Source organism: Camelus bactrianus, chromosome 11 (assembly GCF_048773025.1).
Source record: "Camelus bactrianus isolate YW-2024 breed Bactrian camel chromosome 11, ASM4877302v1, whole genome shotgun sequence".
NCBI classification, from domain to species: domain Eukaryota; kingdom Metazoa; phylum Chordata; class Mammalia; order Artiodactyla; family Camelidae; genus Camelus; species Camelus bactrianus.
The window spans coordinates 65,294,344-65,319,469 of record NC_133549.1 but is presented as its reverse complement, the minus strand read 5'-3'; the positions used below and the strand labels follow the sequence as shown (position 1 = coordinate 65,319,469).

Here is a 25,126-nt window from a genome sequence, read left to right as displayed (position 1 = left end):
GAAAGCAGAGGGAATCCTGACATGGGAATATTTGTGACAGATGTGGGAATGATTTTCGAGCAGCAGCCATAGTTTGTTTCAGTTACTTTTGCACTTGGGTTTCTGGAATGCAATAACTCTTACAGAGTTTTTCACCAAATATTAAATTTCTGTGTAAAAGATGCCATGTATAGAAATAAGTAGATTTCACAGTAAGAGAAGGCTAGCCCTTGGGCTTTACCCTCCACTACTGCGGAGTAATTGACAAGCACCCTTAAGTCCAGGCCCGCTGCAGACCTCTGACCCTTGAGCTGAGCAGGGATCAGAAGGCTAGGAGAGCCTGTGGGCCAGAGTAAACAGTTCACAACAATGTTCTCTCTGTTTACACAGTCTTGTACTCTTGGGGGCTGTGGAAATGGGAAACATGTTTATGCTCAAAGACTGGTTTCACAAAAAATACCAACAAAGTAGAACCATACAGAGTAGCGCCTGCTACATTTAATGCCACCTTTTCTGCAAGGACATTTCCATTGCTACTGTGCTGTACCCCCAAAGGATTTAGTTGGTATATAATATTTTTTAATTCCCAAATTATGAGGTAAAATATATGAGGTTTTTTTTTAATTATTCTTTAAAATTCTACTTTTCTAGGAAAGAAAAAAACAGGGCAATGCAAATTAAACATATGTAGCATGTAGATACCCAGTGAGCAAATGAAAATATGGAGCTCTTAACTATCGAAAGCCAATGACATCCAGTACAGTCCAGAGCAGACCCCTCATAGCTTGGGATCCTAGAATTGTGACTAGCATCAGTCTCTTGTGTGATAGACATAAATTCACATAACCCCAGGCAATCAATTTCTGCTCCCGGGTGCCTAGTAACAGTGGCCTAGAAAGCCCCTGGCCAATAGGAGCAGAACAATGGAGGTATGGCCTGTTCCTGGAGTTAGTGATAATAGCTCAAGAATCTGGTGCCATCAAAGACCACATCAAAATTCTGAGGAAAAGGAGGTGGCATCTTCATGTCAGGACACGAAGTTCCTCTAGAAAAATACCCTATCCTGGCTGTTGTCTAACCGTGAAGAAGAGTGGCTGGAAGAGCTATTTCCTGGACAATTCATGAGGTGCGAATACTCATGCCCCAAGGTGAAAACAGCAAGAAGTACATTCATGACAAATACGGACACAGCAAGACTGCCTTCCACCAGACCCAGAGAAGGCAGCTGGCGTAGCACCAGCACACCTCCCCCAACCAAGAGCCGCGGTACTGGAGGAATCTTCAACCCGGGACACCAGACTCCTAAATCTGCCAGCTACAGATAATCAGTTGGAAGTTTTAATAAAACTAAAACAAGCCTAAACTTTGTATTCTCCAAGTGAGAAAGGCAGAACCAAAATTAAGTTACAACCTGCCTCTCCCAAGCCTGTATTTGCTTTATCCACTGGGCGTTGGTGGGGGGGAACCCTTCAAAAAAGCATCTTTATCAAAACTGAGTGTTTATCTTGATATCTGAACGCTCCTAAATGTCAGGGACAAAATTAAAGCTTTACATAAAAACTTTACCTTTAGGGGAAAAAAATTAACTTACCATGCAATATTTACACTTATCTTATGCTTTTAAGGCACCGAAACAAATTCCAAGAGGGCATTCTCATGGAATCTAAACTCTGAGTTTTTTCTAAAGGATGGTTAGAAAAACTCTTTCATTTTAATATACAGTGCTTGAATTTGATTTTAAGATCCATAAGAAAGTGTGTACAAATACACAAAAAAAGAGGAAATATTTCTTTGGCAATTTGGAAAGCATTCACAACAGAACTTTTAGTGTTACACTAAAACGTCAATTTGCCATAAAATTAAATTCTAGGAAAAACTAATCCTAGCATTATTTATTTCATATTTAAAACACAAAATTTTCTCTATTTTAAAAATGTTTAGTCCCCTATACAAGTGTGTTTATAGACTCTGTGCTAGGCAGTCTGCCAGAAATTCATGCATTATTGACCTTCAAACAGTTTAACTGAGACACTCAAACTCAGCTAATTACCCGGACACATGAAATCTGAGAGGATCTTTCTGGGCGCCTGTATTGAATCACACTGTGGGAAAAGTATCGTCTACATGCAGTAGAGATGACAATAGAGCATGAATAAAACAGCCTGCAGATACACCCAGGCTTAATAAAAAGGGATGTTTTGTTCTATGTAATCCAAGAAGCTTCCCTGATTCTAAATTGCACTTTTATCCAGTACTGAATTTCCAAATTTCTTTAAGATTAAAATTAATCCTGAACTTTTAAAAATGAAAGTACTCTGTAACAATGTATGTCTCATCAGAGATTAGACACTGGGCAAAAATTTCCATGACTTTAAATAATTGGATCTATTGTGTTATAACCTTAAATAGGTTCAGAAAACCAAACAAAATGGGAACAAAAAGAAGAAAGATTTCAGGCTAGCAAAACCAAACCCCTCTCCGTGTCTCCCTTTTATTTCAGTAAAACAAAAGAACGCAAACACTTTCCTTCACACTGAAAGACAAAAGAGTACCAAGACTCAGAAACTGGCTGTACATCTAAGGGTAGCTGGGTTATCTATGATGGAAGCTGAAATTCCTTCTCAAGCTCAGAGAGGTTTATTTTGAACTCCCAGACAAATGGCTCCCCTCCCTTCTGGGAAACGCCCTCTGTTGAAAAGCTAAAGGCTTCCCTCAGAAGGCCAGGCTGTTCAACAGCAGGAGTCCTTAGTGCTATCCTCTTTAACAGACACACTTCAAGCTGTCAGGATTAGGAAATTAGAGGCCCCTTGCTTTCAAGTGATATAGCCACTGATGTTGACCAGCAGTTGAGCTGCAAAGGTCTTGGACCGTTTATGACAGAGACCTCACAATTGGCTTGTCACAGCACATGGATATGCCTGAAAAGACAGAGTTGGCCCTTTCAGGGAGCAGCCTTCCCCCCACGGAGATACAGGGACACCTGGCTGGGAGGGAAGGATGTGAATGACTGGAACCAGATGATTTCTTTTAAAAAATGCTAAAATTCATTCACACTTGGTCCCGAAGTTCTTCAGGCCCTGTGGGGCCCTTCCCTAACCTCTATTCCTTTCACAGCTTCCTCTTTGGTTGTTAATGACTATACCCAGGTGTGTTAGTTTTCTAAGGCTGTCAAAACAAACTGGTGGCTTAAAACAACACAGTATCTCACAGGTCAGAAGTCTGGTGGTTTCCACGGGTGCTGCTGCTCGCTGCTTGGGGCTGGGCTCAGGGCTGCCCTTGGATGCTCTGGGGGAGAATCTGCTTCCATGCTTGTTCAGGTTTTCGGCAGAACAGTTCCTTGTAGTTGTTGGACTGAGAACCGAGCTCCCCGTTCCCTCAATGGCTGTCAGACGGGAGCCTCTCCTCAGCAACTTAAAGTCACCTGCATTTCTTGTCATGTTGCCCCCTTCATCTTCAAACAGCCTGGAGTCTTTTTCACACTTCAGTTCTCTCCGACTTGCCTTTCTGTTGCTTCGATTCTGCTTCCAGCCAGAGCAAGTTCTCTGCTTTTAAGGGCTCATGTGATTAGATTGGGCCTACCCATATCATCCAGGGTAATCACCCTGAAGTCCATAAGCTAATTACATCTGCCAAGTCCTTTTTGCCATATTAGGTAACATAGTCACAGTTTCCAGGGATTTGGATGTGGACATCTTTGGGGGCCATCCTGCCTACTGCAGCAGGTAGGTATAAGGGTTGGGGCAAGGAAAAGCTAAGGAAAGAGGCACAGGTTGTAAACTTCTGCAGTCCCTGTGTCTCCTTAAAATGGCTGTGCAGAAAAACATCCTTTCTTTGCCCTCCAGGGAAATCTGAGGCTGACTTAAGATGAACCCAAGATTGTGGAGTCTGCAGAGGCAGGGCCAGTGACTGACAGCTCTCACCTCTGCTCAGCATCACAGTGATGAATATAAAATACCACTGTACAAAACTGGGGGTATTTCAGCACCAGGTTGTTGTTTGAGTAGTAACAGATAAATAAAAGTCCCTGTAATGACCTTTAATGAAGAAGCTGTTCTTTATAAACACATAGTCTTCACATTACAAATGAACATTTACTGGAGGTCAAGCCATCTGATTTGGGTTCTAATCCAAGTTCTGTTATGAGGTGCTGAATAAGCCACCTCTGCACTCTGGGTCTCAGCTTCCTTGTCTTAAATGTGGAGCTGAACTAGATCAGCATTTTCCAAAATGTGTTCTGTGGAAGTCATTCCATGAAATGCTTTGTAAGAAATTGGTCCCAAAGCCCAAATGTTTAAGAAACGTGGCTTGAGTCACAGGGACATTGTGAAAGGCTCTAGGAACTGTAACTGAAAACCTAACTTATTTAACCCAATACTTGCCAGTCATATCTGGCAACAGTCCTTTTTCTCCAATATCTAATATTTCCCTTCAGGTATGTCTTCACTCCATTCAAACTGGCCTCTCGCTGAATAGTCTGTACTTTCTCATCTTGACGACCTTGTGCCCATTTCCTCCACCTAAAGGACTCTTCCCCACATCTCAAAATCCTGTCAGGAAGACTGTCTCAAATGCTGACTTTCCCATGAATTGTTCTCTAATCCCACCCATTCGAGATACAGTCTCCTTCCTACATGGACTATTTAAGAAATACTTAATCCGTGGCTGCCATGGTATGACATCAGTCACTCATAACACACTGACACTGTAACAGGGCAGTCCTTCAATCATTCCTTATCCTGCACATATTTATTGAGTGCCTACTATATGGCAGTTAGTGGGGATACGACAGTGAACAGGACACAGTCCTCGCCCCCAAGGGGCTCCTAGTGGAACAGCAGCAGCTGGAGGCAATCATAATCCAACATGAGGGCTACAACTGCTAGGACTGGAAGTCAGTATTCCTGGGTCCCACTCCTGAATGCCATTCTCAGAAGTTTGTGGATGCCTGAGCACGACCGTCATGAGGAAGATGAGCCAGACTTGTCCCTTTGGGGCCTCAGGGCACCTAAGGCATCAGAAGATAAGAGAGTCCTGGAATTGGTCAGGCAGACCTGGACTCAAATCCTCCACTTCCACTAACTGACTACGAGCCCTCTTTGAGGATTCATCATTGACTCTTCAATACAAACAACAGTATTTGGTTCAAACGTTATTCTGGAGAAACATCCAAAGTACACATCAGTTCTACTGATATTAGCACTCTCTAACTTTTCTTCCCAAATTAAGAATATTAATCTTGATTATCACTTGTTCCATGTCGTTATTAGTACTTCGAGTGCTTCTTGTAGGGCATGGTTCTGCGCATGGATGGATTTCTTAGCCAATCCTGACGTTCCTTTTCCCAACTTCCACAGCTGGCTTGACCAGACACCAGTCGTGACCATGACTTTTCCCCCATCTAGGAGAAGACAATGTATGTTTGGTAAAGCTGACTGCTAGCCTTGCCTTCTTCCAGTAATACTTTATTGTGACCCCTTGTGGCAGAAATTGTAGACTGGCACATTCAACCCACATTCCCAGTCACCTTTTTCTTTGCCTTCCTCTTGAGTGTGGAGCCAGAAAAGTGTATTATGGACTCAATTTTCCAGCCTCACTTAAAACCAGGCACATGTGACATCATGGTGGTCAATGAGATAGAGGTGGCCCTACGCCACTGCCAAGAGAAGAGGCCTCACAAAGGAAAGGCCTTTCCTCCATCTTCTACCTTTTCATTCCTGAGTCTTTCTTCCAGCCTGGGTCCTGAAGAGGTTGCAGTCACCTTGTCACCATGAGGTGAAAAGCATGATATCAAAAGACTATCCACTAAGGAAGACAAAGCAGAAAGAAAGAAAGAGCCCAGTTGTCTGATGGCCTTGCTGAGCCACTGTGCTGGCCCTGGGGCTGCCTACCTCCAAACTGACTGTGATGAGACAAATCTACCCCTCATGTGTTCATGCCAGTTTTAGAGGGCTTTCTATAATCTGCAACAAAATACATCTCTGACCAAGGGACTTACTCAAGGACATTTGACATTCATCTCCTCATATTTTCTGCTGTGGGCAAAATGCCTGTCTTGCTTAGGGCTTGATTAAGCTTCTGGATTTTATACCGGCCGGATGCTTTTATTTCCACGCCTTAACTGCTCTGAAGCTAGAACACCACACTGATGGGTATTTACAGAAAAGGTGTCAGGGCTCCTGCTACTTTACCCATATCATGTTAAGTCAGGGGCATGCCATGAGAAGAATGAGATGCAGAAGTTTTGGCAGTATTGCTAATTTTTAACTGTTTGGGGAAATCTTACTAAAAAGGTTACAATGGGCACTCTACTCTAGATGAGGAAGAATATCCTTATCGCATGTAGAAATCACAGAGGGGAAGACAAGAACTGTCACAGCTGTTACAGCTCAATCTCAAAAAGGCATCTACAGTTACAGCCCTAAGAACAGGATGCCCTCCCATCTCTCCTGAGAGGAAGCCTATGAAATAGGGCCAGTAAGTCAGTATCACTGTTAACATCAATGTAAGATTAACTCAGGATTTAAAGAGGCAAATAATTAATAACCTCACTTATATTTGAGGGGTGAGTAACCCATCATTTGTTAAAGAAAGCTGTCTTCAGTCCTGAAAGAGCGCAGATCCACCCAGGCCCCAGGTCTCCACGTCTGGGCTGTGTAGTGGTGGATCCAGCCCAGCAGAGGCCTCCTGCTCCAGAGAGGACTAGGTTCTGGAGTGTGAAGAGAGCTGGGAGAGAGCTCTAATTTGCATCATGAGATAAACACACATAATGCTGCCTTTTACTCCAGGCTGCACACGCGCGCGCACACACACACACACACACACACACACACACACCCCCAAAAAGCATCACAAGATTGCAGCCTTGCTTGCTCCTCTCCTACTAAAGGAGGTGGGGGTTGAGTGACTCAGAATAATGAACAGGATCTGCCCAGAATCCAGGGAGGCTAATCTGTGCTTCCCCGTGCCCCCCAGCAGGGCTGCTCTGCCGGGTCCACCACCCTCTCTGCCCCTCTGAACCACTCTTGCCCCAGTCTGGAAAGCAACACTGAGTTTCTGCATCCATGCTCTCTTTCACTTCTCCCAGTCTGCTTTGCTCCAGCTGCTTTCAAGTTGGTTATAGACTCTTTTGGCCTCCTGAAATATTAACTATTAAAAGATAAAAGCCACTCTGGGGATACCATTCATGTAAAAGTATTTCACTAAGAAGTACTTTTAGGCTGTTAGAAACTTTAAAGACATAAACTTTTTTTATTTTTAGATTGTGAATTCCCTTTTCTTCAGCACAGAAGGCTTCATGTTACATCTGGGCAGATGTGACTGCACCTCCACAGGACTTTAGTGCCTTAGGAATGAAATGTAGAGTTCACCACCCTAAGACATCTTAAAAGAGGCTGTAGGTCATGCTTAACATCAGCGGCTCTGGTCTTTACATGTGAGCGTCATCTGGTCACTGCTTCTAGGAGCCGACCACCTACTTCACACGAAGCCATCCATTACCGCACCTTTGACCCAAGGCAGCCAGGCCTTTTCTCAGATTACATTCTGGGAGAAAGAGTGTAGGTTTGTACACATGATGTGGTGAGGCTGTCCAGGCAGAAACCAGTGGGACCCATCTGCAGAGATTCCCTGACCTCTCCCTTTGCCGTCCTCACAGTCGTGGTTCCCCAACCCCACGCAGAACAAATGCACATACTCTTTCTTGGGTTTCAGCCCAGAAAACGGGCTCTAACATATCTTTTAAGTACATTGCTTCTAGCTTACTGCTTCCCTAGCTCCTTCCTCTTCCTTTTTAGGAGTCTAAGACTGCCATTCTCTATTTACTCAAGAAATAGCCCTTCTCCCAAGGGCTGAACTGACAGTACTCCCATGACCCACACACGGAAGGTTTTCTCATCGCTTGCTCACTCAGCAACCCTCTTGCCCAAGCCACCTCCTCCCCTTCCCACTGCCACTTCACACTTTAGCCTGGCACCGAAGCTCCGATATGGAAGCAAAGACAATTCTTGTGGAATTGCCTGGAGCTGCCTGGGTCATGGGAGTCCTGCATCTGTTCTGCTCCCAACGTGGCCCAACGGAGCAAACTGTTAGCAAGAGAAGCAGAATCTTTGACTTGGAAGAGTTGGGGCTTTCTGGATAAACATTGCTGCAAACTTGGGATTCTTAGTGAGGTTAATTTAACAAGTATAGAATGAGAGGACTAGAGAGATTTACCTAAATCTGAAGGTGCGTTTACATTTCAAGGGAAAGTGAGGCCTGAGACCATGGAGTTGGCTCTAGGTCATAAGAACTGGAGTCACCAGGTTGCTCTGGCCCCTGCAGAGATGTGTTTATTTTCCAAAAGGTTAGAGGGAGAACCCAGGATCCTTTCCAGCCTGTCTCCATGCAACAAAGATTTCCCGCCTTCCATCTGGGAGAGAAGGAAGCAGTTGCCTTTCTCCTGTTTGTGAGCAAAGAAAATTCATTTTTTTCTATCCCTCACCTATGGCGTGTCTGACCACCCATGCTGGAGATTTTTCCGTCTGGCTTTCGTCACATTGCCCCAGTGGTAAGCACTGAGGCAAGGGGTGCTGATGCAGTTATAACTACTTCCATAATAATATTATTTGTATTACTGCATAAATTAATAACTAATCTGCTCCTGACCTAGAATACCTCATGAGCATTGAGAATAAAGTTGGTAAGGATGAAGACTAAAAGCCCAACGGGCATGGTGACAAGGATGATGGGCGCCTGTGTGTCCCGTGGTTTGCTGGGAGAGACAGATGAGAACTCCGAGGCTGGTTAGCAGGATTTAAAGAGGATCTGTGTGAACGAAAAGCACATCTATTGAAAGTATCAGGAAGTTTGTCAGCCAGGTGTTAGGAGATAGGCTTGGAAAACACAGCCCTAATGGCACTTTTGGATTTTGCTCTCATCCTCTGGTTGGGCCGGAAATTCTTAAAGGTAGGCTTTAGGTGGGACAAGAGAAGCTTAGGTTGTTCTCTGGCACAGGTGAGAGGAGAGGGTCTAGGACTGCAGAGCTAAGCGGCCCAGTACCGCAGGGAAGCAGTCTGGACTGCTATCTTGGAGACACTTCTCTGCTCCTCTCTGACCCTTAACTCCTTTTCTGCCCTAGCTGATCTTCCTGTTTCAGAAGGCACCACCCTAGTCCCTTTATACGGCGGAAACGGGAGTGGACGAGAGACTGGAACAGTGATGGCTCTATTGGATACCAGCACGGTGTACCTATGTGGAGAGGAGACACGGCGCATGGGTAAGTGGAGATGCTGAGGAGTACAGAGCGAAACCTCACTGAGTGAACAGAAAAGTCCTGGAGCCTTCTCATATAGGCCAGATGGGGGAAAAGGGAGGGCCATTCTAACATGCCACGTGCAGCCTGCATTTTGCCTCCCTCTGCATTCCCCACAAGGGGGGAAGCAGCTTCTCCCCACAGCTGTGACTTTTATCGCTGTAAATGCTGACTTTAACTGCTAGGAGTTTGTGCAAAACTTTGCAGTGGGGAAAAAAAGAGAGTTTAAAAATGGTTTGTGTCGTTTTCCATGCTGCTGCATCTGAATATATGGCAGAAATTGATTTGGATGTTATACGCTTGTCATAACTGCTCCAGAGGGATCATCTCATCTCAGTTAGAGAAAGACACAAAAAGAAGTGTAATGGGACACACTTGCTTTTTGCCACCTGTGACTGAAATGGATGCCTCTTAGCCCTAAGGTCTGGCAAATGAGAAAACTGCTGGCTTCTTACCATCAAACTGGAGGCCTGAAATCTTATTGGACTCCAGGTGTGGGATACAGAACAAGTTCCTGTGCTGGATTGTGGCCACAATGTTTGCCTTAGGAAAGGTAGTAGGCCAAGAGAGCATGAGAAGGGAGGCAGTTTCCAGTTTAAGGTATACCTTAGGAGTCTTTGATACGGTTACTAGGTATGTGCCTTTTTGAAAGAGGCTTTCAAGCCTGCTAATGAGCTCTTGTGGAAAACAGATTACCCCCTAGTAGATCATAAAGTTGTGGGTTAACTCTATGACTGACAGGTAAAAGGAGTTTTTAAAGAATCCTTGCACGAAAGGAAAGGCCCGATAGCTAGGCAGCGTTTCAGCTTTGCACAAGAAAGGGGCAGCTATACCTGCTGCTGCCCCAGGCAAGGAAAAGCAGCTGGCTTTTGGGAGGAAATTAGAGGGAATCCTAGATTCACAAGGTTTCCTTCAATTGCCTGGGCCTGGCTCACTGATGCCTATTGTGGTTTTAAGCTCCGTTAAGCTGAAAACAAGTGTGGTCTCCCTGCTCCGCAAGCAGAACTCAGACCCTGAAACTGTTGATAGGCACACTTTTGTGGTGTGAGCTGTGGAAACGGATCATCAGTGCTGGTGCACCTGCCTGGATCACACACAGAAGCCTGTGGAAAGGGCTGTTCTCTGAAGAGGCCATGGCTGATCAGGAAAGCCTGACTGTTTCCTGGCAGGATTCCTAGGAAAGCTGCAAGACAGAGGAAGGTCAAAACACAAGGAGTGCAGCCCCTCCACCTACTCGGGTAGAGGGACAGACTAAAGCAGATGAGACTGTGGGCCCCCTCTTGGGAAGATCTCATTACTGTTGGCTTTTTGGATTCAGCGTTTCTGAGTTTTGCAGCTGGGCAATTTGTGCCTTTTTTGGTTCTGGCAGAGGTCACTCAACAATCAGCTGCTGGTCTGACTCACTTTTCACCTTACACTTCAGTGAGGTAGCTTGATGATTCAATGCAGCTGTCGTCAGGGAGGGCTGCTCCTCTCTCCAGCTTTTTCACTGGGTCACTGTCAGGACAGTAAGGGTGGGGGGCTTGTTTCCAAAAATCTATTTCAAAAAAATTAATTCAGAACTCTGCCTTAAACATTCTCCTGGATACAATGTATGCTTCTCTCTGTACCCTAACAATAATCCCAGGTCAGCTTTCCTGAAAGGGGTCTTAGGAGATTTAGACTGAATAATTCTGTTTGAATTGTGTGAAAACGTTCTGTGAGGAGGCTTTCTGCCTCTCTTGCACCCAACCCTTCTGGGTGAGAGGGGAGGATGTTGGAAGAAACCTGTGAAGTAATAGTAATGAGGCTCACTGACTTCGTAACAATGGAAGAAAAGCAAAAAGCAGGGCCGCAAGAAGGGAGATGGAGGGTGGGGGCAGGGGTTAATGATCTGTGTTGTTTGGAATCTGCTCTGGGACCCTCCCCCCACAATGAGAACTCATCAGTTGCTCTCCCCACAAGCTGCCCTGCGCCCCTTTCCTAACCACTCCCCAATTCAAACTGACCACTCACTGCCTGACAGCTGACCAGACAGGAGGGGACAGTCCCAGCTCCTGCGTTTTCCATGCAGAACACCTCCAGATGACAACCACACCTCAGGGACAGATGAACTGGTGTCATGAGCAAGCAGGACTGCCTGAAACTGAACTGAAAGCAAAAACTGGACTGACCTGAATCTTTTGGGCTGAAGGGTAGAGTCCCAAAAGTTATCAACTAGTGGGAGGCCCCATTAGGGATCCTGCCCACTTGTGCTGACTAATTGATGTGTTGTCCCTCTTGGGGGCCCTAGTAATTGTAAACTCTTTGTTTCCAGGGGTGCCATGTAGGCCCTCTGGGGCTGTATGTATGAAAGGCAGGCATTAAACACCAACTTACACTGGAGGTGGTTATCAGAAATTTTCAAGTCTTTAAGGAAATACCCTAGGTAGACCAAGGAACCCTCAGACGTGTACTCTGTGGGAAGCTTACCTACAATATGAGTTATTCCATTAGAAAGGTGGTATGAAATTTATTCTTCACTTTAGCTGAAGTGATTCATGACCCTGTCTCAGCCTCAGAGGCATTCTGGCCAGCTTCAACTCACTGGGGCAAGTTATAGGTTTCTTTTTTGCAGGACATGGCAAAGTCTGTGCAAAATATTAATATAGCCAGCTCTACCTGGGTGTATGCCTCGGGCCAGGTAGGCAAAGTTAATACAGAAACCTGAGAAAGCCACCAGGCATTCTAAGGTATAAACCTTTATGATAAATGAGATTTGTTCAACTGACTAAAACCAGGAAGAGCTTTGGAGGCTGAGATTAAGACCAATACAGTGGGACTGACCTCATCCTGCCCTTGAAGTCTTCCTGGGTAAAAGCGTTGTTTAAGACAAACCCAGTGGATTCAGTTCTTGCCCCCACTGCGGATTAGAACAAAATAACCCATGGAATGGCAGATGATCAGGAAATTTACCAAGAGCCAACTATGGAGAAACACAAGAGGTGGGATCATAGGGTAGAGAGAAAACAGTTTTGTATTTCTGCAGAGTTTGGGCTTTTTGAATAAATTTGCTGAAAATTTGGGATCCTGGACTAAGAGCAAATCTTAGAAAATTAATTTGCAACTGTATAGATAGGGAACTCCAGATAGATTCACCCAGCTCTGGAGGTATGTGTTTGTATTTCAAGGGAAAATGAGGCCCAGGACCTTGGAGACATCTCTAGGTCAGAAAGCTGGAGCTTATCTGACCCCTGGAGAGATGTGTTTACACTGCAAAAAGTCAGCAAGCCCAGAATGCTTCCATCCTGTCTCCGAATAGCAAAGGTTTTTCTCCTTTCTGGAAGCAAACAAGGGGCAACTGACTTTCTCCTGTGTATAAGCAGAGAAAGTCCGTCTTTCTCATTCCCACGCCTATGGAATGTCCAGCCACTTGTGTGGGAGGTTTTTCCAACTGCTTCTCATGGAGTTGACCCCAGGACTGATGCAGTTGCTATGTAAGTAAAAAGTAATCTGGTTCCACTTTGGGGTGTGAGTGCAAGGAACTCCGTGGACCACTTCCTAGCAAAACAAAGCTGGTGGCAACTATAAAACAACTATTCAAAGCCTCTGGAAATTCTTCTAAGAGCACACACCAGACAAGGAAACATTTATTCAAGAAAACCTAGTGAAACTTGGTAAGAACAATGAGAGTCTGTGGCAATTGGGCCACTACCACCTCCCTCCCCGTCTGCCCCACTCCAGCTCAGTTTGATGAAAGTTCCACTCCAGGCAAATACAACCAAGACGTCAGACTCCCTCTCCTCAGCTCCCAAGCAAGGTTTACTGAATCTTACTGGGAAAGGCAAGCTGCCAGCATTTTCCATCCCCTCCAACACCAAGCTGAAGAGGCTAAATTTAAATTCCTGGCGAGTGTGACTGAGAGATCTGGGATTCCCTTCCTCTACCCAGTCTCTACCCACCCAGTCCTGGCTCTGTCCCAAAGCAGCAGTCCAAGAATACTAGGACTCCAATCACCTTCATCCCAGCTCACTCACAGAGCATAGGTTCCACCCTAGGAGAGCAAGCTGGTCTTCTCACTGTGCCCAGCACCCAGGGCAGTGGCTCTGTTTGCCTAGTGAGGGAGAAGCAGTCCCTAAGAAAACATTCCAAAGCACTCCTCAAAGGAACTGACTTTATTTGAAAAGTGTGTAGGAAAGTTCAAGCCTAAGGGCACTCCTGGAAACTGCTCCTTTTAAGAATAATGAGCTAAACTACAGACTAGCTAGTGCACACAGAGAACCAGAAACAGAGCTAAGAAGAGCCCTCCTGGGGTCAGAAGAAACTTCAGAGACTGACCTCAAAAACAATTCCTGCCAGCATTTAATTGGAACAGACTGGTGAGCAAGTTTGCCCCAGAGCATTGTTGAAAACAATAGAGCAAACAGCTGATAATTACAGCCTAATAAGAGTGGTGTAGTACCAAATGAAGCAGACGTCGTAACTAAGAGATCAGGGACAGTCAGAGCCCTGCTAAAACCACCATCCCAGGGTGACTGTATGCATGATAAAGGCTGTGCTCTCTGGGGAGCAATATCAAAGGCTTCATGCTTCAAGGGAAACATATTTCACTAAAATAGCCTAGTCAAGTCACAAAAGCAAGCACACTTCCTGGCGAGGGGAAAGAAGAATCTGTATCCTGAGTTGCTATGTTACCTAAAAAGTCCAGCTTTTCAACATCACAAGTCATGCAAAGAACCAAGAACCTGTGACCCTTACGTAAGCGAAAAAATTGGCAACAGAAACTGTCTCCTGCCACCACAATGAGAGGAGCTGCCACTGTGTCCACGCATCTGCAGTGGACTTGTGTGGAACTGCTGCAGTTTCCTGATCAAGAAGAACAAGCAGGCAGACAGCACTGAGCCCAACAACTTGAAGGCCAGCAACTCCTTCCGCTACACTGGGCTGATCCACCGCAAGACCTGGTAGCCCACAGCAAAGGTGTTGTGGTGGTAATGAAGCAGAGAGCTGGCCAGCGAAAGCCAGCCGCTTCCTATGGGCTGACCACCATCTACAAGAACACCCGAGCCACCCTCAGCAGCACCCAGCACATCCGAAAGAACAAGTACCGCCTGGACTTGCGCATGGCCGCCATTCACAGATCCAGTGCCACCCTGTGCAGCCAGAAGCATGTGATGGTGAAGAGGAGGCAGACCTGCCCACCAAGAGCTCCTGAGTGCCTCCCTCCCCCAGAGTAATAAAGATGCCAGCTAACAAATTAAATTAAAACAATATAGACTTCAAAGTAGCCATTATATGTTCCAAAAACTAAAGGAAACCATGCTTAAAGAAGTAAAGTATGAAGACAATGCCTTGCCAAATAGAAAATATCAATAAAGAAAAACTATAAAAACTAAATGAAAATTCTGGAGTTGAAAAGTATAACCAAAATTTTAAAATCATTAGAGGGGCTCAACAGTAGATTTGAACTTGTAGAAGAATCAATGAACCTGAAATTATATCAATAGAGGAAATTACATAAGCATTCCAGAGAAAATAGAAGAGAAAAATGATCAGAGCCTCAGAGAAATGTAAGACTCCTTTAAAGGCACCAATCAGGATAGGAGAAATAGAAAGGAGCAGAAAAAAAATCTGAATTACAGTAAAATCTTCCAAAATTTGCTGAAAAACATGAATCTATACATCCAAGAAGCTAAAAGAACTTCAAGTAGGCTAATTCTACACACAGATACATCAGAAAATACTGAAAGCCAAAGACATCTTTTTTTCTTTTTTTAAATATATTTTTAATGTCTTTTTTTAACGTTTTTTTAATGGACGTATTGGGATTGAACCCAGGACCTCGTGCATGCTAAGCATGCACCCTACCACTGAGCTATACCCTCCCCCACCCACCAAAGACACAATCTTGAAAGCACTGAGAAAAAAACAGTTCATCACATACAAGGGAGCCCCAAATAGATTAACAGTTGACTTTTCACCAGAAACAACAGAGGCCAAAAAGCACTGTAATAACATATTTAAAGTGATGAAAGAATAATCTCTGATCCAGAACACCTGATGTGTGCATTCTAGATAAAATTAATAAAGATGAATATTAAAAACCCCAAAATGCTCTAATTAAAAGATTTTAAAATTTAATGACTTCTTATTGCCACATTTGGAGGACAATTAGTGAATCAAGACCCACATGATTAAGTTTACTCATGGGGCATCCCAATGTACTAGAACATTGAGACTCCCTCTTCCTCCCATTCTTTTTGCAAAGACGGAGTTGTGTTCGACTTTGTGTGGAAACAGGTTCCCTCTTATCATACTGTAGAAAGATACTTGGTCTTTCTTCCCAGTCCCTGGTACAGAGCTCCTAAACCTTGTGGAATTTCCCTAGTGATAAGGGTCACTGGCAGGCCTAGACAGCCTCAGGATGGGGGCTGGCTGCCAGGAGACCAAACCTTGGTTAGAAGCTTGGGACCGTCAGCCCCACTCCCCAGCCTCTGGAGACGAGTGAGCGGCTGGAGACTACATTGATCACCAACAGCCAATAATTTACTAAATCATATCTATTTACTGAAACCTTCATAAAGACTGCTGAACAGCAGAGTTGGGAGAGCTTCTGGGTTGGTAACTACATCAGGTGCTGAAGGGGGCACGAAGCTCCAAACCACTCTCCTATACCCTGCCCTATGCGTCTCTTCCATTTGGCTGTTCCTGAGTTGTGTCCTTTATGATAAACTGGTAACAGTAAGTAATGCACTTTCCTGACTTCTGAGTTGTCCTAGCAAATTACTGAACCTGGGGAGGGTGGTTGTGGGAACTCTCGACTTTGTAGCCAAACTGGACAGAGGTGCCGGTAACCTGGGGACCCAGTGCTTTCAACTGGTATGTGAAGTAGAGACACTCTTGTGGGACTGAAGCCTTAAACCTACAGAGTCTGACACTAACTCTGAGTAGTTAGTGTCAGAATTTAATTGTGTAACACCCAGCTGGCATCTGTGGAGAATCAGAACTAGTACGTGTCGGGAGGGAAAACACCTCTTACTCTTCCTTCTTTCCCCTCATTCTCTACGCCTCCACCCTGTGTAACTGAAGCTGGCAGTCCAAGTCAGTAAGGTCCCCGTGGCTACAGCTTTCCCATAGCCCCCACACTCTTGAGAGGCCTGCCAAAACCACATAAAAGTCTAAGTATAAATAAACAAGATGTCATGGAATCAGCTACTGAGAAAGCGTCAACTTTAAAATGAGTGTGTAACACAGTACTGAACTGGGAATTTTTGCAACACAAAACCACCAGGGATTTCCTCACAGATTAGTGAAGTCGAAAAGTTAGTGTCTTAGAAACAAACCCTAGTCTACTGTTTCCTAAACATCAATCATTTGGGTCACCTTTGACATTTGGGACCTACTCACATATGTAACACTTAACTTCAAATCACTATATTAAAATTGTTACTGAGGAAACTTTGTCTGTACTTTAAGTAGAAAATCAGCACCACTTGTTAAACTGGTTTATCTTAGTTCGTTAAAAATGTTTAATGTTTAAACTTATACCTAAATCAAGTTGTATTACCACCACCGATGCTATACATGCTCCACTTTGGGAAATAAAGCCCTAAAATAATGCCCTAATCCATTGCGTGGGATGAAAGGCTAAGAATGGAAATAGAAGGCACTGTCTTTGTGAAGTGCCCTGCGCTTAAAAGCTTCCAAGAAAATTGTCTTCAACTTTCTTTTTTTTTTTTAATGGTGGGGGGAAGGTGGCTGGAGAGGGTAGGTAATTAGGTTTGTTTAATTTTTTTTTTAATGGAAGTACTGGGGATTGAACCCAGGATCTCCTGCATGCTAAGCACAAATTCTACCACTGAGCTATACCCTCCCACTCAACTTTCTTTAAAGACACAAGAAACCACTAACCTCATAGTGCTTTGATTCAGTTATAACAGAATACTAAAAAAAAAAAAAAAAAGTTCTTTTTATTACAGGGCTTTGAACCAGCAAATATAACTATGGGCAACTGCAGGGCTAGACAATTAAGCTTAGTTTAAAAACAAAACATAGCCCTGGAATTTCCAAAAAGCACCATCACCAAACACCATTGCTCTCCATAGACAGACCATTTTATTGACCCACAATTACCATTTAAAGGGCACACCATTCCTTTATACTCTTAGAGAGTCAGGCAATGAAAAGTTTAAGAGAAACAGATTCTGGCAAAGGCTGTGACAAAAACATAAGCAAACATACAGAATGAGGCACACATCAAAATTGTTCCTTGCAGGTGTTTTTCCGCCTGTATTCTAATAGGAATCAAAATCTGAAACAGGTATGAAAGGACAATCATGAAACAAATTCTAGGTACAAACACACATACCTCATCCTGCTAAGCTTCCACCCCGACTAGCTTTCCGTTTCTGTGCACTGGCTAGTCAGACGGGACAGGCCTCACACACCTGAAGACAAGGCAGGGGCATGCCTTGAGTGCCCTGGTTCTATTCAGTCTGATCCAGAGATGACCTCCTCTGGTTGAGGACTCCTTCCATTTGGACTCAGGTGAAAGGCGGCAGTGAAGCTGGGTTGGGCCTGACCTGGCTGAAGTCTGGTTGGAATTAGCACCTTTCAGTCATGGTCAATGAGCAGGGACAAGAGGCAGGCCCCTTGCCTCTACCCTGAAGGAGATATGATATTCCAGTGCAGGGAATGCTGCTTGGCCAATGCCCACGGGGCAAGGAGACCCCGCAGCCCTCACTGTTTACTGCCTGGCACCCAGATCAGAGCTGGCCTAGCGTGACTGTTGGTCAACAACTACAGGAAAGGCCTTGATCCATTCCAGGGAGGATGCAGGCAGAAGAGGCAACTTGAAAATACATCTGCCCTCCAATCCCCAAACCCACCCCAGACCTGACACAACAAACTCCCCAACAACCCAAGCCACCACAACAAACATGGATCTGCTAATGCTCTTAAAACTTAAACTGGGGTTATCTTTTGTTGCCTTTCAAAATACTTTTCCTCTCAGTTGATATGAATTGTCTGATTCTTCCCAAGGGATTTGTTCCTCTTTGATCCTCAGTGCCTCTGTGCCTGTAAGAATTTAAATGGATATTCTGGGGTTTTCCTTTTCTACACTGCCTCAAACACCTGCATTGCTTACTCTTTGGTATACGGAAGGCATCTGGTTTCACAGAAGGCTTTCAAAGACTCCATAAGTCAAAGGTCAAAATTTACATTTGTAACATCAAAATTTACATTTGTAACACACAGTCAGAAACAAAAAAGATTTAACAGAGAGATACACGTGTCCGTGAATCAGAAGACTCAGTATTGTTAAGACATGAATTCTCCTCAAATTGATCCATAGATTTAACAGGATCCTAATAAAAATCCTAGCAAAATTCTTTTTGGTAGAAATTGACAAGTTGGTTCTAAAGTTTACGTGGGAAAGCAAAGGACGTAAAATAGCCAAAACAAAAAGAAACAAAGTTGGAGGTCTGACAATACCCGATGTGAAGATTTACTATACAGCTATAGTAATCAAGACAGTGTAGTATTAGTGAAAGGATAAGCATATGGAGCAAAAGAACAGAATACAGTCCAGAAATAGACCAACACACTTGTGGTCAACTGGTATGTGACAAAGTGCCAAGGTTATTCAGTGGAGAAAGGACACTTAGATCAACGCTGTTAACTTTTTCATATTTATACTTTTCCTTTTTTTTAATGACCTTTTAAGAAATCTTTTATTTCCAAGAAAAGAAGATATATAATATGCTAACATTTATGTAAAAATAGGAAAAGATTTATCTATATATATTTCTTGTAGATGTATAAACTATCTCTGGAAGAGTTAGGAAACTGGTCACTGCAGCTATTTCCAGAGAAAGGAAATGAGTGGCTAGGGGACAGAAGAGAGACTTTTTACTGTGTACCCTTCTGTATCATGTGAATATGCTACCTAAGCAACCCATTAAATTAAAATAAAATTAAAATAACAGGTACTAAAAAAAAGTAATACTTTAAAAATATTAAAACATTCCTAAGTGCACGTGAGTGTGCACACACACACACACAAACACCGTAGCCATAATCAACATCAAAGGTAACACAACCACTGTTAATATTTGATGTTTGTATTTTAGTCCCACTTATCTATTTTTGCTTTTGTTTCCCATGCTTTTAGAGTCGTATTTAAGAAACCATTGCAAGACCTATGTCATGAAGCTTTTCCTCTACATTTTTTTTTAGGAGTTTTACACTTTCAGGTCTTATGTTTAAGGCTTTAATCCATTTTGAGTTGATTTCTGTGTATGATTAAGGAAAGGGCCCAACTTAATTCTTCTTCATGTGGATATCCAGTTTTCCCAGCACCATTTGTTGAAGAGACTATCCTTTCCCTGTTGTGTATTCTTGGAACACCTGTCAAAAGTCACTTGACTCTATATGTATGGGTTTCTTCTGGGCTTTCTGTTCTGTTGCATTGATATTTATGTCTGTCTTTATGTCAGTACCATACTATTTTAATTTGGCAGCTTTGTAACACTAAAATGGGGAAGTGTGATGCCTCCAATTTTGTTTTTCTTGCTTAAGACTGTTTTGGCTATTCGGAGTCATTTGTGATCCCACACAAATTTTAGAATTTATTTCTGTTTCTGTAAAAAATGACATTGAGATTTTTGTTTTAGTTTTATTTTTTTTTTAATTGAAGTGTAATTGACCTGTAACACTATGCTAGTTCCAGGTGCATAACATAGTAAATTTGATATTTCTATACATTACAAAATGATCACTACAATAAGTATAGTCACCACCATCAATCACCAAAGTTATTACAATATTATTGACTATATTCCCCATGCTGTACATCACATCCCTGTGACTCATTTATTTTGTAACTAGAAATTTGTACCTCTTAATCTCCCTCACCTATTTCACTCATCCCCCAAACTCTGCCCTCTGGCAGCCATCTGTTTACTCTGTGAGTCTATTTCTGTTTTGTTTGTTAATTTTTTTTTTCTTTTTTAGATTCTGCATGTAAGTGAAATCATATAGTATTTGTCTTTCTCTGTCTGTCTTATTTCACTTAGCATAATATCTTCTAGGTCCACCCATATTGTCACAAATGGCAAGATTTCATTCTTTTATATGGCTGAGAAATATTCAATTATATATATACTACATCTTCTTTATCCATTCACTGATCAATGGACACTTAGGTTGCTTCCATATTTTGGCTATTGTAAATAATGCTGCAATGAATATTAGCAATTTTCTGAATTAGTGCTTTTGTTTTCTTCAGTTAAACACCCAGAAGTGGAATTGCTTGATTGTATGGTAGTTCTATTTTGATTTTTTTGAGGAGCCTCCATACTGTTTTTCATAGTGGATGTATCAATTTATGTTCCCACCAAGGTGCACAAGGATTCCCTTTTCTACACATCCTCACCAACACTTGTTTTTTGTTGTCTTTTTGATGATAGCCATTCTGATAAGTGTAAGGTCATATCTCATTGTGGTTTTGATTTGCATTTCCCTGATGATTAGTGATGCTGAACATCTTTTCATGTGTCTGTTGGCCATCTATATATCTTTTTTGAAAAAATGTCTATTCAGGTCCTCTGCCCATTTTTAATTGGGTTGTTTGTTTCTTTGATGTTGAGTTGTATGAGTTATTTGTATATTTTGGATATAAACCCCTTATCAGATATATTGCTTACAAGTATCTTCTCCTATTCAGTAGGCTGCCTTTTCATTTTGTTAGTTTATTTATAGTTTCCTTTGGTGTGCAAAAGCTTTGTAGTTTGATGTAGTCCCATTTATTATTTTGGCTTTTGTTTCCTTTGCCTGAGGAGACATATCCAAAAAAAAAATATTGTTAAGATTGATGTCAAACAGCATAATGCCTATGTTTTTTCTTCCAGGAGTTTTATAGTTTTAGGTCTTATATTTAAGTCTTTAATCCATTTTGAGTTTATTTTTTTTATATGGTGTGAGAAGGTAACCTAGTTTCATTCTTGTGCATGTAGCTGTCCAGTTTTCCCACCATCATTTATTGAAAAGGATGTCTTTTCCCCAGTGTATATTCTTGCCTCCTTTGTCATAGATTAATTGACCATAAGTGCATGGGTTTATTTCCGTGTTCTCTATTCTGTTCCATTGATCTGTTTCTCTGTTTTCTGTGACAGTGGTATACCATTTTGATTACTATAATTTTGTAATATAGTTTGAAATCAGGGAGCATGATACCTCCAGCTTCTCAAATTGTTCTGACTATTCAGGGTTACCAATGAGATCTTGATAGGAAATGCAATGTATTACTTTGTAGATCACCTTGGGTAGCACGGACCTTAAACAAAATATTAAGTCCTCCAATCCATGAACATTACCTTAAATTAATCTTAATTAACATAATAAAGGCCATACATGAAAAATCCACAGCTAAGATCATAATCAATGGGAAAAAAACTGAAATCTTTTCCTCTAAGTTCAGAAATAAGACAAGGATGCCCACTCTCACCACTTCTGTTCAATACAGTCCTGGAAGTCCTAGCCAGAGCAATTAGGCAAGAAAAAGAAATAAAGGGCACCCAAACTGGAAAGGAAGAAATAAAAGTATGTACTTGCATATGACATGATCATATATGCAGAAAACCATAAAAACTCGACAAAAAAACTGTTAGAATGAATCAACAAATTCAGTAAAGTTGGATACAAAATCAACATACAAAAATCAGTTGCATTTCTATACATTAACAAGGAACTGAGAAAGAAATTAAGAAAATAATTCCATTTACAGTAGTATCAAAGAAGAAAATCCTTAGAAATAAATTTAACTAAGGAAGTGAAAAACGTGTACTGAAAAGACTGATGAAAGATAAAAGGCATAATAAATAAATGGAAAGACATCTTGATGCTTGTACTTTACAAAGTGTTTTCACAGATAGTATTGCATTTGAGCCTGATGCCAACTCTGTGAAGTAGAAAGGGCAGGCAGAACACTTGCCAACAGACAAGGCAACCGAGGCCCCAAGAGGACTGGATGAGAAGCTGATCACTCATCTGATTAGTGACAGAGGATTTGATCCTGGGTGTTCTGTATGGCCCTTGGGCATTTTCTACAGCCTTACTCAGATGACAGAGCAACCACTTAATAAGCACCAATGGCACAAACTGCAGTAGGTCCACAGGGGTTACATAACACCTCAAAGGCACCTCCACTACCAGCAATAATCTCTGTGGAAGATAATACACACAGAAGGCTGAGAAATAGCTACCATGTATCCTGTTAAATACAATTATGAAAGTAATCACACACATATACGTGCACTCTACTGCTGGATGCTCTTCAGTGGCCTCAGGCTCAAATCAACATTCCTCCGTATGGCAGTCAAGGCCTGTCACAGGCCAGGCCCTCTCCAGGCCCCTCATGCCACTGCCCATCTCCCACTCTGTGCTCTGCCTGTGCTCAGCTGCTTGTGACTCCCCACCTGAGCCACACCCAGGGACACACGCCCACCTCTGCTAAAAATGTGCTTCTAATCAAGATAATACCTCAGTGGTCCCATCTTAGTTTAGGCATCACTTCCTCCAGGAAGTCTTCCCTGGAAACACACACACACACACCTCAGTCAGCTGCCCTTCTATTGCTCCCTATGACGTTTCACTTAATCCTCCATCTGACCCCTAGTCTATGAGATCCTTGAGGTCAGGGCATTAGCCTTTTGTCCCTCTGAATCGACCACCACAGGGCCAGGCACACAGTAAAGGCTCAAAGCATACCAAACAAATGCTTGTGTGAACAAGGGAGGTCCAGCATGGTGTGTTCCAACAGCTGCAAGACTTCAGATGCTTTGCAAAGGGGTAATGCTGTTAGAGAATCAAGATGTCTGGTAAGGAAGAAGGGGAAGGTGCAACTTCCCTGCTTGTGGAAAATATCTTAAACAACTTCAGTGTGAGCTTTCATCTGTTCTTCCCTAAGCTGCCTGACACAAATGACTTGGAGGCTGATCCAGCCACAGGCTGTGCTAAGCCTGGAATTGGGGAGCCTCAGCCTCAGTCAACAAAGCCAAAGTGAGCGGTGAGCGGTTCACAGTTGAAGACTCAGAGGCCCAGAGGAGTGAGATGACTGACCTGAAGCCTCCCTGCAACTTAGCAGCAGGGTTAGTTCCAAACTCAGGCATCAGAATCCCAGTCCCAGGCTCTTTCTATAGCACTAAGTACCCTTTGGAACTGAGCTCAGGCTCACAGGGCTGTGGACCTGACCAGCACCTACACTCTTGCAAAACCAATTCCTTGTAATAAATCTCTTAATATATATCTCAAGGGCCTGGCATATAACAGGAAGCACAGGACAAAAGGACAGACAGAGACCTTGAACATAAATATGTGCCAGACCAGCAATAATCATCACAGGCCCCAGCAGAGATAGGCTATTGAAAGAACAAGAATCCAGAGACACATTTTCTTCTCCCTCTGTGCTAAAGATTCCATATGTTTGTTGTTTTCCTAACTTTGACTCTGGACAAGGCACAGGCCGAGTACTCTCAGGTACTGTATCATCAAAACAACCTGCAAAATAGCTTTCATATCCAGATTTGTACCCAAGAAGGCAACAGAGCTGGTGGGGGTGTGGTGTAGATAACCAGCCCAGGGTCACATAGCTAGGAAGTGTCAGGGCAGGAATTTGAACCTGAGTTTTCTCCACTAACCAGAGTGGTTCTGGTGATCTGGAAACTTTAAACTGCATCATTCACTGACTCTTCAAGTGTCAGTTTTGTTTGCAATTGAAAATAATTCTGTACTGGTGTTCTTCAGTAGTAATGCACAAGAGATTCACAAGGATATTAAAAGGGCTCAGTTCACAGTACAGTAAAAGAAAGACGACGACTATGTTTTAAAACAAGCAAACAAATAGTCTGGAGCTATTTGTCCCGAACTTTCTGGGACATGCATCCCTCAGCCGGCAGCAGAGGTTAAGAATGGAAGCATCTAAAACTCAAGGATGTCTCAATAGCTCGCTTTTCCTTGGAGAGCAGCACACATGTAAGTACACCCAGTGATGGGAACTCTACTAATGGCAAACATGGGGGAAGCCAAAGAGCACCCACGTCAGACACACAGTAGAGAGAACAGCATGCACAGACAGCCTGTGTGAAAGCCCAGCTTGTTCAGAGGACAGCACTCAGGTCTGGCTGAAGGGAAGTGTGATGGTCAGTCTTATATGTCAGCCTGGCTGAGCTACAGCCCCCGTTATTCAATCAAATGCTAACCTGGGCATTGCTGTGAAGCTATTTATAGATGTGATTAAAGTCTATAGTCAGTTGACTTTAAGTAAGGGAGATTATTGTACAAATTCTAGCTTTCTATCAGTTGAAAGGGCTTAAGAGTAGAACTGAGGCTCCTCAAAGGAAGGAATTCCATTTATGCGTAGCAGCCTTGGCTTGTGCCTGGGAGTTCCAGCCTGCCCTTCATGATGGCCAGACCTACGGATCTCAGACTTACCTTGCCAGTCCCTACACTCATGCAAAGCCAATTCTTTGTAATAAATCTCTTAATATATATCTCATACTGGTTCTGTTTCTCTGATTGAACCCTGACTGATATAGAAAGACAGGCACCCTTCAGAAGGTAGGGAGAAAGAGGAGGCTCAAGCTGGACCTGGATTGGAGAGCCTTGCAAAGCATGTTAAGGGCTCTGGACTTTTCCTGAAAAGATAAAGGGACCAGCAGAAGAGATCGGAGCAGATGAAGAGGAGAATTAGATCTGCATTTTAGACGCTGAGTCTGTCTACCTGTCGGGTGGGGAATGGACTGGAGTGTTCAGGGCCAGAGAGGCAGTACCACAAAAAGGGAGGAGCTGGAGCCATAATTCAGGTAGATTTTGGTTGGACAAAGTCCTCACAGTGGAAAT

At 43.1% G+C, this 25,126-nt stretch overlaps 1 protein-coding gene and 1 pseudogene across 3 annotated transcripts in view; one reads left to right on the top strand and one right to left on the bottom strand.

The window, feature by feature from the left end:
- The window catches only part of STOX1 (storkhead box 1), a 44,380-nt gene that overhangs the window by 10,804 nt on the left and 8,450 nt on the right, over positions 1-25,126 (bottom strand). The window lies entirely within an intron of this gene.
- On the top strand, positions 8,543-16,177 carry LOC141579147 (large ribosomal subunit protein eL28 pseudogene; annotated as a pseudogene).